General features: G+C 46.3%; 1 long non-coding RNA gene across 2 annotated transcripts in view; it reads right to left on the bottom strand.

Moving 5' to 3' along the window:
• Nucleotides 1-5929: 5929 nt before the first annotated feature.
• LOC144471440 (uncharacterized) overlaps nt 5930-16139 on the bottom strand; it is a 243515-nt gene continuing 233305 nt past the window's right edge. The window contains exons 1-3 of one of the 2 annotated variants that reach the window (XR_013494285.1): nt 11981-12828; nt 10173-10283; nt 5930-6326 (exon numbers count right to left, since the gene is read on the bottom strand). This is a non-coding gene — a long non-coding RNA (uncharacterized LOC144471440). Of the gene's footprint in view, nt 6327-10172; nt 10284-11980; nt 12829-16139 lie in introns of those variants that run through there. The other variant, XR_013494283.1, reaches the window with a different exon arrangement.

Below are 16139 nucleotides of genomic sequence, written 5' to 3'. Positions count from 1 at the left end.
TGCACGGGTTATTCCGGTGATTCGGTAACGAAGCGATGCGACTTCCCTTTGTCCGGCTTCTACGGGAAGTTGCAAGCTATTGCACTTACGACTGCATCGTTCTTCTAAACAAGATTATAAAGAAGAGTCGAAACGATGATGGAACTTGGACCGGATAAATGAACCGAACTGAAACTAACAAGTTCGAACAGCTGGAATTAACAAGAATCATATCGGGATATCGTGGAAGCTTCTTGCAGCCAAGAATTTTCAAGAACTTTCGGAAACTGCAGGAATCGAGCGTCCTTAACCTTCGCAGGACCAGAATGTGAATATATTGGCACGAGTCATGGCAGTATGTTCGCGAATGGAATACTTCATGTATACATATTGTTGCCGGATGAGAAACGAAAAATTAAGCCGACTATTTTAAACTATAACTTCAAAAGAATTATTTCATGTAGATTACTTTAAAAACAATTTAGGATCTCAGAATTGTATAACCAGAGCAATAAGAACAGCAAACAAACTTAATACAAAAATCGACTTCTTGGGCAATACATTGAGCCAATGTACAAATACAACAACTCTAGCCGTTAAAACACACACGCTGTAATTTCTTCATGACACACTCTTATATTGTAATTTTTAATATATATTACTTAAATGTATTCCAGACTATGTATATGTACATCACCTCTATGTAACGCAAAAGGACCTTACTAGCCTGTTAATAAAGAATAATAATAATAATGAATTGCGGTACGTTTATTTATACAGGAACATACGAGTGAAAGTCGATACCTAAAGAACTCCGCTAACGCGATTTTTCGGAAGATCTTATGTCCCAGAAATTTGAAGTGGTGGCTAACGGGGACTAGAACTGTCTTTTAAGGCATTAAGTCTTCGTGAAAGAGGAAGTAATGAATAAGCTCAAGGGAGCTTGTTTCGAACGCAAGTGGAAGCTGCGTTCATCATTTATGTACTTGGTAGTCTTGAATAAGAATCGTGTGAATAATTTCATAATATAACTATTTGTAGAATAAAACTGCTGAGTGATACAAGGAAATTTACCGGTTCAGATTAAAGGCGAGTAGGATGTCCGCGGGAAACAATCGCCAATACGATTATTATGAATTCGGCGGGTAACTTCGAAAGATCGACGCCGCTGTCGAGAGTCGTCGATCGAGCAGAGGCGATTTATTTCCAAACAGAGTGACTCCTGACTACCGGATCGGGCCTGCGGTCGCGGAGATAGCGGTAAATGAAGCTCGAGTATCGTCCGCGAGGAGACAAGAGGAGACGAGGAGGAGCCGAGAAAGAAGCTCGTCTACGCAACGCGCGTTTTATGTCCGCGCTCGGATCCGCAGCACACGGTAGCAGAGCTATAACAGCGTCGCGGCATCATTTATATTTACGAGACACCGCGAAGCCGTGCCCAGGCCGCATTGTTACTGGCCAAGGGCCTTATAGCCGCCGTCTGGCCCTTATAGGGCCCGCCACGATCTCGGCTTCCTCTCTTCCTACAGGCTCCTACTGCCGCACGCTGAAAATCTTCGATCGAAATTGTGAACACGATTACTGAAACAATTATTCGAACGGTAGTATGCCGTTGCACGGCCCTCGCGGTGAAAATTCACCAAATTCCGGCTTCTGGAAAAATCCTAAAATATTTTACTTATGCTTGTCTCAAAGGGTTCAGGAACCCTATTTTGTTCTAAAGTACAAGAAATTAAAACTGCTTCCGTTTTCCTGAAATTCTGCAAATTCATATCACCGCGCAGAGGTTAAGACATTTTTCTTTATATTTGTCTCTACGTGACCGTATAGAGGGATCATTCCGTTAAAAATAACCTCTCAAAAATAGTTCAGCGATTTTTTCTTAAGGATTTAGTATGCTTTCAATAACAAATGTGCTGTATTAGAATAAAAAGAAGAATTTTGCCATTCTATGGAATGTCTTACAATTATTTTGCAACAAACGTCGTCGATAATTTGTCAATCATATTTTAACGGTCCTCTAATTATATGTACATATACCACTGCGTTACTTTTCATTGAAAGTTGATAGAGCCGCAAGAAAAAATTATAAATCAACTTTTGAGAGGTTGTTCCAAAGGAGGAGATATCTTTCGATAAGGTTGCATCGAGGCGAATATGGAGACAAATTATCTAGACAACCGCACAGTGATTTAAACTCGGACGGTAGCAGCGATAGAAGCTCGATTGTTTGATCGAATACTTTTAGCCAGGGGTGTACCGACGGACAAGGGCCTGTTCCCGGGGCCTGCGAACGGATCACGGTCTCCCCTCGATCCCTCGATCGACATCGGTCGAAGTCGTGCCTCCCTTTGAACACGATTCGCCATTGATCTGCCAGGAGCGATAAGGCGGACAGTAAACGTCCTCATAGCGCGAAAAACGTCTTCTCGACTAGATCAGTCGATTTTACAGCGGCGCCAGGCTAGCGGAGCTTCCCGAAAGTCCGTGCGAGGAGCGTCCGATCCGCAAGTCGAACGAGGATAAACGGAGAGAAGAGAAGGGAAGAGAGAGAGAGAGAGAGAGAGAGAGAGAGAAAGAGAAAAAGAAAGAGAGAGAGAGATTTACCGCGAGCAACGGTTTACGCCAATCAGCCACGACACGGCGCATCGGCCGGGCAAATATTTCACAGTTATTGCCAGATAAACCACGACCTTAGCGCCGGATGTACCGTCGTTTGGGGAATAGACCGCATCAATGATGCAACGTTCGACCTAGCGGCATCGGCCGCGCGTTTGTCTTCCTTTAGGAAGTTTATAGTCGTGCCTATCAGGTGCGACTTTGCTTCCGCGGTGTACATTATTTTTCCCGCCGCCCAGGCCAGATCGGGACCAATGACAACGATATTTTAACGTCACTTCGAATGCCCGGCCATTCCTCTACGTTCGTGGAGCACAAGGTGACCATCGGGTCCGCTGATTTTTACGGTTCCTTCGCGCGGATCTGCGCACTGTAAAATAGGTCGCTGCTCCATCCACGAATTCCAATGGAGTCGTTCGCGGAAAAACGGAACGCCGCATCGGACATCCCGTCTGTTCTATCTAAATCTCCGAGATAACTTGATTGGATATTGTCACGAGTAACGTTTTCATGTTGTACTTGTTCGAATGGATGTTAACGTTTTGTTTCGATACTCGCTCTAAAAGGTAATAGCATCCAGAAAATAATTCAGTTGGAACAATATAAACTATTTGTACAGAGTCAAAATTTACGAAGAAAAATGTAAAAGTGCGTGATCTGTCTTTTCAAAGGATAATGTAATCGTATCGTATGAAAAACGATGATCCAGGTCAGACGTCGTAAACCCATCGTGCGAATAACATGTTGATATCCAAAGAAAAGATAGTTATCTCGGAAGAATATGTAAATCTTGATCATAGCGAAAATAACGATTGTGGAAGACAACGTCGACTGATTATGCAGAGTCCGAGGTTGCAACCCGAAGAAAAAGGTAGAAGTGCTTGAATAGTTGTTTCAGAGGAAAATGTAAATTTTTATCACACGAAAGACGACGATCGAGGAAGACAAGGTCAACACCGATTATGCAGAGTCGAAGGTTGCTTGTGCGAACGTGAAAATAGATGCGCGCGAAATGTTGGGGAAATTTGCAACATTCTTTCTACGGCTCGAAGTAGGTGGCAATGTCAAAAAGCGAGTTCTGGTCTCCGCTGTCATCGTCCGCCCCCCCCCCCCCCCCCCTGTTCGCAACAAGAGGGGTAGTCATCGACTGTAAAGACATCGAGTCGTAGTCGAGGGTGGCTCTCGTGAGTGCAAGTGAAGGCAAGGGCTGCGCATTTCTGCTGATCAGCCTGCTGAATCCCGAGTTTCTGATGGGGTCGTCGCCGATCGAGAAGAGACAAGGGAGACAGAAACGTCGAGTTTTAAACCGCAACTCGATATCTACTCGTTCCAGGGTCGTAACCAACCCCGCGCCCTCCCCGGGGATTCTCCTGGAAACTGCAAGGGGTGGTCGAATAAATTCTCCTGTCTGTGCATGCGAACATTTTCGAAATCAAAACCGATTCGAGCACCTACCGAAATAATCGCGGGACAATCTTTCCCCGCAGCGGTCTCGGCGCAACCCCTTTAACGGCTCGTTTATACCTTCGCTAGTGTCTCAATGTGTTATCGCTGTTCTGTGGTTAGTCTGGTTGTTTCGTGGTACAATTAAATGCTAAATTATGGACGAATAAGTGCGAGGACTGAATCACTGCTCTCGAACGTCCCGTTCTATCCTCTAAATAGTTCAGCTTAACCCTCGTTGTGCAGATCAAGAGAGGCGCACCTGAGCGAAATATAACGAACCTTTCTAATATAGTATGCTAAAGTATCGGAATTATACAAATTTTGTAAAACCTGATAATTAGAAAACTTAAAAAGGAAGAAGAAATGAAAGTGTTATGTATGAAAACTATTTAAAAAAATAATAATTTCGTAAGTGTATAAATCGGTATTGAAAGGATGAAGAACAAAATAGAAAAGTGCTCGAATACTGGGACGTTATAGAGGGGAAACTGCTCGTGGATTTGTAACCTACGATAGTGATTTAATCTATTCTCCTATGATCTTTCGACGATAAAGAACAAGGTCGCCCATCTACGGTTCACTTTCCCTCGGCCGACGCGACGTTATGGAGGGAAAGCAGAAGTCCAATTACCACAGAGTTAAAGCCCGGAAGTACAGGACCTGGATACGCGACGAATGAAAGGACCGCTTGCTTTTTTTTCTAGGAGCGACGTTACAGAGGGAGAGCGTATTGGTTTGAAAGCCGAAGAATAGGAGGCACTTCGGAACGATCGGCTCATTGTTCGTGGCTCGGGATGGCAGTAGAACAGCGTTGTTCGGCGATAAGTTGAAAACCGTGTCGCGATGCTCGCCGTCATAAATCGCGGCGTCGCGCGGAGTCACTCTTCGTAGCGAGAGAGCGCCGTGCGAGACCGAAAACGTGACGGTCCGTGGAAACGGGGATAAGAAATCACGAACCAGGGAAAATATAAAATTCCATCAATTCGCGGCGGCACGAAGCGGTTCCCGATACATTTTTCTCGCCGGTTGTTTGGGCGTCCGAGGAGTGAGCCAGAAAAGAGAGAGAAAGAGAGAGAAAGAGAGAGAGAGAGAGGGGGGGTGGCCAGGCCTCGCCTTATGTATTTGGGGTTTCAGGCCTTATTAATGATTGATCGAGGGATATCGACGTCTCCCCTCTGACGCGACTGATATATAGACGCGGAGGGGGATGCTCGGCTCCGCTTCGCACGTGACACAATAAAACCACGTAGCCGGCCGTATCGATAGCTTATTGCGAGACTTTTTATCGATCCCGATAACTTTTCCGTCGCTTTTATTCCGGGGCCGGCCCGCGATCGATTGTCCGACTTTTATATAAATCGCACGTGTTTCTTTTATCGGGACTCCGGACGTTGTTTTGCCAACAGATTAGCCGGAAGCGGACCCGCGGGGGTATCGCGCTACATCGGGCCCATCGATCTGATAGCACGCATTAGATTGATTTATCTGTCTCCGGAAGATCCGAGGATCCCTCCGCTCTCCCACGCACCCACTTCATTACGAATATTAATTTTTGAGAGGGGTGGCTCAATCGGTTCGCTACAATCTGCTGGTATAATGCGAGTTAAAGACTCGCTCGCCGGCGGGATTGTCTTATCTGCAGTTAAAGGTTCGGAGATCTTTTCGAAGATTCGGAGATTCCATTCCCACTCGCTAATTTCCTTAGAGGTATGAATGTTTAAAAGAAGTAGTTAAATAGGTTATTAGATTGATAAGTTTTAAAGGCTTCAAGACTTACTCTGCTGTCCTAAGTTAAAATGTCTTATCTACTAATTTGATACTTTTCAGGATATTTTTAAACATTCGATTGTACCAAGTGCAATTTCATTTATATGTTTCCGTTTATTTAAAAATGATTTTATTTATCTGAACGACCAGAATTGGACGACCAGAAATTTTAATTAGAACAATCGAATTAAGATAATAGTATTGTCTACGTCAGTGAAATAACAGTAATATTGTCTTATTTAGATCAGAAAGTTTGAAAATCGTTTGCTCTTTCATCCACAAATTATTATAAAAATATGAATTTTTATGAGTTGTTGTATCAGTTTACAGTAATCTTGCTTTGAAAATAAATACATTGATTTATCTAAATTAAAATGTTTCTAGGTCGCTGAATTATTTCAAACTGTAATTTTTCTAACATATTTGTTATCTTCGGATACATCGATTTTCAAAATTAGCAGTTGGTTCGGTTGTAGCAGTTTCGCGGAGGCAACAGCGCACGAAGATGGTTCCATCTGTAAAATAACAATAGTAAACGAGAACAGTTGAGTCGGTTACAGGGTGCAGGACTAATCTCCGTAAAAGGTGCGCGAGTCTTAAAAGCACCGAGCATAAAACTACAAGAGGAAGCGCGATAGTAGGCGCGGCGAAGGTGGAGAACAGCCACGTGGATCCCCGAGGGTGGCATTAATCCCGTCCTCGTCCTCCCCGATGCTTACCCATCTAGACAACGGAGACGAGGCAATCATATTTTCTGCCCCAAAGGCACGATACGTGTCAATGCGAATCAGACATACTGATCTAATGTGGATTCCGATACCGTCTGATTTACTCCAGACGCTACTTTTCGCAGAAATCCATCCCTTTCCCAGCAACGAAGAGATTGCGCCGTCTGCCCGAGATTTAACAAATCTTCCGACCATTTTTATCACGGCTGCTGGCTTCCAGACAAATCGCGCATCGATGCTCTGAATTCCCTCTCTGTCCGACTATTTTGGCTACGCAGACGTCTGCGATTAATCAACGAATTCTTTTTGTAATTGTATGTTTCTTAGTCCGATTAGTTTCGACACTGGACAGAAATGGGGCATCCAGAATGGTATAAATCGGTGTCGAAGAAAACTCGGATGTGACAAATGCTGACAAATCTATGTTGACATATTCTTTTGCGAAGCTCTATTTAAATGGAGTAATTATAAGTAGATTATGCTTTTTATATATTCTTTATGGAAATATGTGAGTGAAACATGTGGATAGTTTTAAGATTATAAGAATCTAGGGGAATGCACAGATGTATTACCATCAGATTATTTAAGTAGTTTTAGGGAGAAATAAATTATTACTTCACTCCTGTGTTTCGTTTATTCGTAAATAATACTGTTTCGTTTTAGATTGAAGAAACATTATCGTCCTGTTCTTGGATGTGATTTCTTATTGCATAGCCCACTTTCTAAACAGATTTGGATAAATAACTTATTTATTCAAAATATAATTAAATAGTAATAATATAACACAACTAAGAATTGATTAAATTAATTGGTTAATGGAAAACATATTATCCACAAAAATTGAGCATGGCAAACCGAGCCGCATTGGAGCAGGGGCAAAAAATGTGTGAATGAAATCTACGGTGACTTAACCTAAAATTAATTTAGAACTTCTATAATTCTTTACCAAAAGTTTGTTAACCTCGAAAAATATAATTTAATATAATTACATATGATTGTTACTCTTATTTCCACACTGGCGACCGTATTAATTACTGCTTTTATATTTTGATTTTGTTTCTCTTTAAACCTCTTTACTCCATATTTAAATTTCTGTCAGTGTTCTTCCATCAAAGAAAACGTGTTATATCCTTCTCGGAACTTTTCTGGGCTAACTTTGGACCCCCATTCCCGATTTGAATAGTTTAGGAAGCAGCGAAGAGCTCGAAGCTTTTTAACAGAGTTAGAACATAGTTCGATTTCACAGGGGTAACGAAATGCTTGATGGAATATGACCGGTCGCAAAAAGATATCTGGGCCGCAGGGGGTAGAAAGGTTTCGAAGGCTGGAAAAATCCCGCGCGAATAATCCGGTTTGCAGCCATCAGACTGGTCATCGCCGCGATGGCCGGAAATTCGCAACCAACCTTTTCCCTTCCGTTCTGCGCCCTTTTTCCCCGTGTCTGCTCCTTTCCCGACTCGTTTCTACTCCCGTCACGTATGTAGCGAGAAAAATTGCAGCCGAGCGCTTTACTCGGTTCGCGTTCTTCACGCTTGGCTCCACCGTCGCCACTCCCTTCGCCGCCCCGCCTCTCGCCACGCTCTCCTCGTTTTCTTCCCCCTCGCGATTCCAGGGAAACTCGGCGTCGTTCAATAACAGTTCTTAACAAAAAAATACCTTTCCGATTTTTAATCCCGCGGGAAATGCTGGAATAACTGCTCGGGGAACGCGGCTCTCCCGGCTGAAATCGTTTTTCTTCCCTTGCAATCGGTTCTGCATGAGAACAACTTGCTGTACGGTTTTTAAAATTCATTTTCAACGTAATATATTCGGGCAAACTGAATTTTTCTACGATCCGCGGAATGCGAGAGAGTTTAAAATATCTCCTATCCGCGATGAACTTTCGCGTTTCAGTTCCGTTTTTGTAGGAATTTTTTGGACGGACTTTAACGTGTTAACCCATTAAGGTCGGCACACGTACGGAACAAGGACCCGTATTTATCATACATTGATACAACAATAGCGTTATAATTTTAGGAAAATTGATATTATAACTTTATTATCATATAAACATATTAATAAAAAAACTATACGAAATTATTCATTATTATATGGTATAATTCCACAACTAGATTTCTTTACATTGCACCGGCGTTTAGTATACGATGTCAAAATAGCATTTTTAAATACTTCAAAGTACTATAACTTCAAAACTTATAATTTAATTCATTTTATTGATACTTTTACAATAACAAAAAAAAACATATAATGAAGATTGAGCCATATATGAAAGCTTGCCCATAAGTTGTGAATTCTCTATAGAACAAAGAATCGAAAATTCTATTATAATCTCACCATATAATTAAAGAAATGTTAATACTGATTAAAATTAATCTGACATCGAGTTCTAAATGCTCAAGAAGAAAAATAAACGAAGAATCGTGGATGGAAAGAGTGAAACGGCGACCGAGGTCCACGGAGAACCCTAAATCGAGCATGACCGGACACCCGGGGTCCTGCACCCTTTTCCATCCCCTCCCCTGGGGACACTCAACCCCGTTGTTCTCTCAATCTGTGTGTTATTAGAGACTGTGCGGGGTCCGCGCGGATATCTTGAAGCTACAATCGTACTCGAGTAGAACGCGCGCGGTATCTGCGGATGGGGCGAGTTTCTTGGGCATCAGCACTTTTGAAATGTTTGCGAACCCTGGAAACAGGGTTGAACGCGACCCTCGAACCTCGACACGCTTGTTTTATATTTTCCAGCGTGCGTCGCGGTTAACGAATCTCCGTTACGAGCCGGCTTAGCTTTATCTCCGAGCGCTGTCCTTCCTCAGGAAAAACAGGCGAATCCGCAGATCTTGATAGCGGATTCAATTTATCCGTTCCGCGGTCCGCTCGGACAGAAGTACTTCTGTTTAACGAACGAGCGTTATCACGCGTGCGACGAATCGCGAACAACCCGCGCTACGATCCTGTTTCCACCGCTGTCGTTAGCATAATGCAGAATAGTTTGCCGCATGACAGAGACGTCAGCTCGTATCTCACCGGATGATAAGCAACGCGAACGTTTGTTCCGTCATTCACATTTTTCTATTCGACGCTGCGTTTTAACTCTCAGCCGACTCTGGGTCGCACATAATCAGAGAACTATGCGAACAATGCTACGCTCATTGAATACTGTTGCTATCAGTATTCAAGCGTAGAAGCGAGCAGTGAAGGGCCGTGTAAAATACTGTTCCACTTCTTTGTAAAATTTCGCTTAGAATAATATACTATATCTTATGTTAGAAGACAATGTTTGAAGCGAGAAGGAAGGTGCTGTCTTTAGACACTTGAAAGACTCTGATAATAGTGATAATTCTTCGGATGATGATTATAGTTTTCAAAGTGATATTAAACTTGAAATACGGGATACTATGGCGGACTATACTAGTCTTGTATCTAAACTAGATGAAAATACTGATTACATTTTCCTCTATTCTGCATTCATTTTATTGTCTTACCTATCTTTCAAATGCATAATAATATGTAACAAGAGAACTTCTTTTAAAGTATATATTATTATGGGTCTATAAATACCCTGGGTCGACCGCATGGCAGAAAAACGGACGACCGTGTGTTAAAAGAAACACAATTGGAAAATTCACTCACCGATCGCTCGTCGACTATGGAAACTCTGTGTTCAATGGTCATTTGCTGTCCTTACATGTTTCCCGCTGTTTTCTGCAAGCTTTCGCCGTAGTTTCACCTGTTTCCCCGTTTCTGTACCGAGGAAGCATGGAAATGTGTTAAAAGTCAATAAAATGTTTGAGAAAATCGTGAGAAAATAAATAAAGCGTGTTAGTGTACCGTGAGAACTAAACAGAACGTGTCGGAAAACTGTGTAAAATTAATTATGCAAAATAAACTATATAAAATAAGTTACATCTGGCGGAGGATTGGTCGGGTTAATGAATATGTATACAGAACATAAAGACATTAGACCTCTCGTTAACGATAGTACTTTCTCCGCAATGTTGAGACAAGAAAGCGGTGGCAGCGGCACCGTCCCCGCTACCATTGGCCGGCGCGGCGCCAGCACCGGCCGGCTCGGATAAAATTGCGACGGTACAGGGGAAGCATAAGTTTACGATGCTTGCTCTCAACATTCTCATCAAGTGGCCGATCAAGTACGCAATTTCCTCGACACTCGACGACCTATTTTTTTCGCAACAGTGTTCGCGCAATAAAACTGCCAATCTCGTTAAAAAGAAGCCGTGCTTTCGTGCTTTCGACGAACCCCCGGCGCAAGTTGTTAATACGGTGGCTTGCGGCGGTTGACGGAGAAAGAGCCGCAGCTTGTAAAACGACCGAATAATTAGAGTGCGATGCGGCGGAATCAGCGCGCGGCCTGAGACCGCATCAACATTGGTCCACGCTCTCGGGAGCACGCTCTTAATTAACCACTACTTGGGAAAACACTCGACCCGCTAACACACTACTTCGGATGCACCGCGACCGACTAACCAGAGGGTCGAATCTCCCAAGGAGATGCCACGGAAACCGCGAACTTTGATGGTGCCCTCTCAACCTCTGGTGTATTCCCTCATTAATTTCACAAAAACCGGGAGCTGCTCAAATCTTTTCGCGGCTATTTCTGCAGCAATCTGAAGTGCCGAATGCACGGTTAATTTGTTCTTCTCTTCTTTGTTAGAAAAGATGCTTATCGCAGCTACGAGGTCCAAGTCATTCATTAGATGGCGTATGACTGTCGACTTAACCCTTTGTCGTGCCAAATTCTTCGCGGTTACAACCAGACCGGGGATCTTTACGTAAAATAAAAATTATACAAAATGATTGCACGAAACAGAAATTAAATAAAAATGAGTTGATTTATTTAATACCTCTGACAAATTTGAATCGGTATAGTAGCATTAAATTCTTGCAATGTTTTTCTAGTTTTATATTTCATCAACTTATTTCTGCTATAAATGTATAAAATTAGATTTTCTATTACAATAAAATACATTTATTATTTTTAAATTCTGTTCAGACTTCAAAGCATGGAGTAACATTCGCGCTGACCAAATAATATTGATAACTGGAAGCTACCATTACTTGTCAAACTCGCGTGTCTTGTTATTCTCGTTAGAAAAGACGCTAGTCGAATCTACGGGTCTCTAGCGGCCCAAAGTCGTTCGACCGTCTACCTAAAGAACCAAATGCATACAGAGTCGAGTCATTTGAGGATTCGCACTCCGAATCGCCTGTTTGCTGGGGGAGAAGCTTGCCCGAGCTAGAACAGCGCGAGTCGAAGGTTCTGAGCGCGGGAAAGCTCGACCGATCGTCCCGAGGGCTCCATTCGTATGTTCGACAAGAGGTTTTCTCGATCGCGGCGGAAGGAGCGCATCCCTATCGCTCGATCTCTGGATCTCGGGACCTGGCAGGTACGCGAACGACGGCGGACCGGTCGCGCGTACCTTTATGTAACCGACGGTACGTGTTTTTTTCCCTCGGTCGATTTCCATCGGGATGGACGAGCGCTGGCAAGGGAAGACACGCGCATCCTGGGTAATCCGTGACGACGCGCGCCTCCGCTCGGCCGGCCCCCCCTCTCGCCGCTCCCCCCTCCCCCTTTGGGTCGTGTTCTTCGCTTTGACCACGGCGGGATCGAGCGCGTCGAGCCGCGTCGCGGTGCTGCGGATTCGCACAAATCCGCGGGTAAGCTCCTATTATCGTCGATTAACGGGCCTGTAATTACGCGCGGCGTACGATCGTCGCCTGTCGTTTCGGAGCCGGCGAGACACTCAAAGTGATTATTTTGTATCGAGCGGAGGGCCGGTTAAGAGGGAGCGCGCAACGCGTGGCGCCCGGCTCGGTGTAATTCACCGGACAACAAATTGAGAGCACTCGCGTAATGACAACGTGCGGTAACAAATTGGTAAAACAAGAAAGCGGCGTCCGTGGGAGCAGCTGCGGGGCCGCCCCGGCCTACGGGTTAGGAGGATGCCGAGGGTCAAGGAAAGTCTCCGAGGATCCGGCCTTTGTCGCGGGACTCGGCAAAAGAGAAATCGAACCGTCTGCCGAGCCACGGACCGTTTTTCTCCCGCGAGGACGGAACGCGACTGGCCGGGACCCGGGGCGCGACGATAATCGCTGCTCGTGCGAGTGCTGCACGCCGCGTCGCGCCGGCGTTACCTGTCGATGGAAGCTCGCGCGTGCATCGCCGAGTATGCAAATTACGTCTCGCCTGTCCGTCACCTTAAGACCGACCAGTCCGCCGCTCCGGCGACCGTCGCCGTAAAATACGCCTTTGTCACAGCTCGGTCGCTCGGCGTTCGCTTCTTGCGACACTCGATCCGGCGCAAGCATCGCCGCGTCTTGCTCCTGTTTCTGGACACGATGCGAGTGCAATGGATTACAGAACTTGATTTCAAGGTTTAAAAAGAGCCCGAATACAGAACTCCGTCTGAGACCGACTAGTATTAACTATGTTTTTTCAGTGGTTAATCTCGCTCATCCTACATCCTAATAATTCTATTAAGCATATCTGTTAATCTGTGTGAACCAAAGGCTATCTTACCCAGAAATAAACAAATTCAATAATAATAAGCTGTAGTACATAATAACATATAATAATAATTTTTATCAGGAGTGGATAGAATTTGATCACCTAGTTCTTGGTGAAACCAGACGGTCATAGCCAGTTCTATCAGATCTTCTCCAAGTCCAGTCAGTTTTAAGTACCTCCTGCTAATCCTAAAAACGAGTCCGTCGAGGAAAAAGGTGCGGAGCAGGGAAGTTGAAGGATGCAGAGAAGTTGAAGGATGCAGAGAAGTTAGTCGGTTCCGCATAGGAAAGAAAATGGCCGAGACACGTGAATTCGTATGGTATTCGTCCGGTGTAGCAGGGGTCGCGTGTGACGCGTGCGGCGAAAGTTTTCGGTAGCCGTGAAACGTCGATGGCTCTGGTCTAGCCTGGTGGGTAGTGCGAGCGTAGCTCGTTTCACGTTCCACTTTCGCGAGGAGTCCTCACGCTTTCGTCTCACGTGGCATCCTCGTGGTGGTTTTCAACGGCAACGTGGAAACGGCGCGTGCTCGGGATGCGCACCTTCGCGTTCTGATTAGCAACCCAGGCCGGAGCGAAGGCCAATGGCACCCTGTTCGGCGAAGAGAGGAGAGGAGAGTGGAGAGAGAGTATGTGTGTGTGTGTGTGTGTGAGAGAGAGAGAGAGAGAGAGAGAGAGAGAGAGATCAACGTTGCTCTGGGCCGTTGGTTTTCTAGCTCCGTTGCCTACACTGGTCCTCCTTGCAACGCGAAGGGGTAGCTCGAGAGCCGCGCCACTGCCGCGAGATGCTCGAAGAACCGGGGAAAGAGAAAAGGAGAGGAGAGAGGAGCGGCGAGAGTGAGAGTGTTCGAGCGAAAGAGAAAGAGAAGGAGGGGGTTGGTTGGTTGGTTGGTTGGTTGGTTGGTTGGTCGGATGGTTGGTCGGATGGTAGTACGGTGGAGGCGCCGCCGCCGGTGGTGGTGGTGGTGATGGTGGTGGTACGCGGTGCACGACATAAATATGTATGTATCATCCGCTGCGACCTGCCCCACTACCCGACTAGGTCAGACTCATGCTTCATCACAATGAGCACCTTGCCTCGTCCTGTTCCTTTCCTCCTCTCCATTCAAGTGGATGGCACGAAACTACCACCTCGGATCGATCTCCCACCGATCGGCCGCTCCTCGCGAACACAGCCGACGAACCGATCGATACGCGCGAAACCCGTGCACTCTGCCGACCAATTTGTTTTTGCTCGGTACCGGTACAACCGCCGACGAATTTCGCTAGTTAAACGAGACGCCGCAGCATCGAGTACTGGGGGCTATCCGAGGACACCTCGGTTGTCGTGGGTGGCTAATTTATCGTCCGGGGATACCACCCTGTTGTCGAGGTGGCCGGAAAAGAACGCGTGGGCGGATGGAAATCAGCGTAGCGGTTCACGAGGGCAGATTTCAGCGTGGCGTTCGGATCGCGGGCACAAACCTCATGAATACATGCAAGCCAACGACCGAACGAGCCGACGAGCTTGTGTTCCACGGGCTTCGTTCTGGCACGGTCCGTTCAGCTGGCTTCGATCACTGACGTTGCACGCAGCCGGTGACGCGGCTCTCTGACGTCACCCACGCTTCTCTCTCTCACGGGGGTTGCGCAAGGTCTGGGCAAGGAGAGGGGCGCCGGGGGGTGGCCCGACGAAACAGGAAGAAGAGGAAGAGGAGGCAGCAGGAGGCAGGAGGAGGCAGGAGGAAGCGGCAGGAGGCAGGAGGCGGCGGCGGTCGGGGCACCAAAGGGGGGCTGACGGCCCGAAGGGGGGTAGCTCTTACATATTTATGCCGCGTTCTACGCGCAACACCCATCCTGGGGCGGCGGTGGCGGCGGCGGCGGCAGCGGGGGTGCCAACGGCACGGGAACCAACCCCCTCTGCGCCTTCCTATGCCGACGGTGCGGATAGGTATGCCGACCTTGTGCACGCTTTCACGGGGGTGCCTGCGCCTGTGTCTGTTCCTGTGCCCGTGCCCGTTCCTGTGTCTGATCCTCTGTCTGCGTCCGCCTGCCGATGCTAATCAGCTTGCTTGATAGTGCGTTGTTACCAAGACTACACGGATGCACCGCTATTTAGGATTCCGTGTAATTCTTGGGGGTAATGGAGCTGGTAACCCCATTCAGAACTACGTTGACGCTCTGCCAAGGATGCCATTAAGCTCGCCCGCAGACGCCTGCCGAGGCCCGATACCCGTCCCGAAACGAACATCCGCTTTAAACGCATCTGCTTTTTATCATGCTATCCACGATCCTCGGTCGACGTTGTTCGGATATAGGAGGACGAACCGGAGGTGTTTGTCCCAGTTTGTGAGATGCACGATTTGCAGCGATGATGATCTAAATTGTAGTTCAAAGTGGGGTAAGGTGGTCTCGCGATTTGGATTGTTTCTGGGAAATAATGCGTATCGCGGTGCTTCTTCGTAGGACATCGACGAGGAACAATGGTTTAGAAACATATTGAGCCATTATTTTTTGATCGTCTTTACCGAATACGTGCATCCCTTGTTACTATCTCATGGGTTATACCAAATCTGTGATTCATCTTGCTGGCCCGCGACAAGTTCGCAGTCGCAATGACATCATTACACATTGCTCATCGCTAGACCGCAGTTTCTTATAATACATTCGCACCGAACAGGAATGGAGTAATCAGTCGAACATTAATGCACATCCTGAGAAGCTAGATCAAGCTGAAATCGACCGCGAGAAAAATTTCCGCCCGACACAACTTGTTGCGTGCTTCGGGCGCGACGCGAACAGAAACGACACAAGCATCGGTGACCTTTTCGGTAATATCGCCGATAATTGCTGTGAATGACCAATCAAATCCGCATTCCTCCGCCATCTTGCCAGTTCGGAGCACTTGCTCGTAATTCGTGAGAATCGCTGGAGGCGTCTCAGCTCCCCGGGGTTATTAATCAGCGCGAGTTTACGTCGCCGGGAGAGTTCGCGGGAAACTGTCATCCTATTAATCGTTGCCGCTAATGACGAGCAGCCCCCGAGAACCGGGCCTGGCTACCGACGCGATGGCCGGCAGCCTCCGGATCGCTG

This window comes from Augochlora pura, chromosome 6 (genome assembly GCF_028453695.1).
Source record: "Augochlora pura isolate Apur16 chromosome 6, APUR_v2.2.1, whole genome shotgun sequence".
Lineage (NCBI taxonomy): Eukaryota > Metazoa > Arthropoda > Insecta > Hymenoptera > Halictidae > Augochlora > Augochlora pura.
Note: the sequence above shows the minus strand (reverse complement) of the source record. Positions and strands in the feature narration are given on the sequence as shown.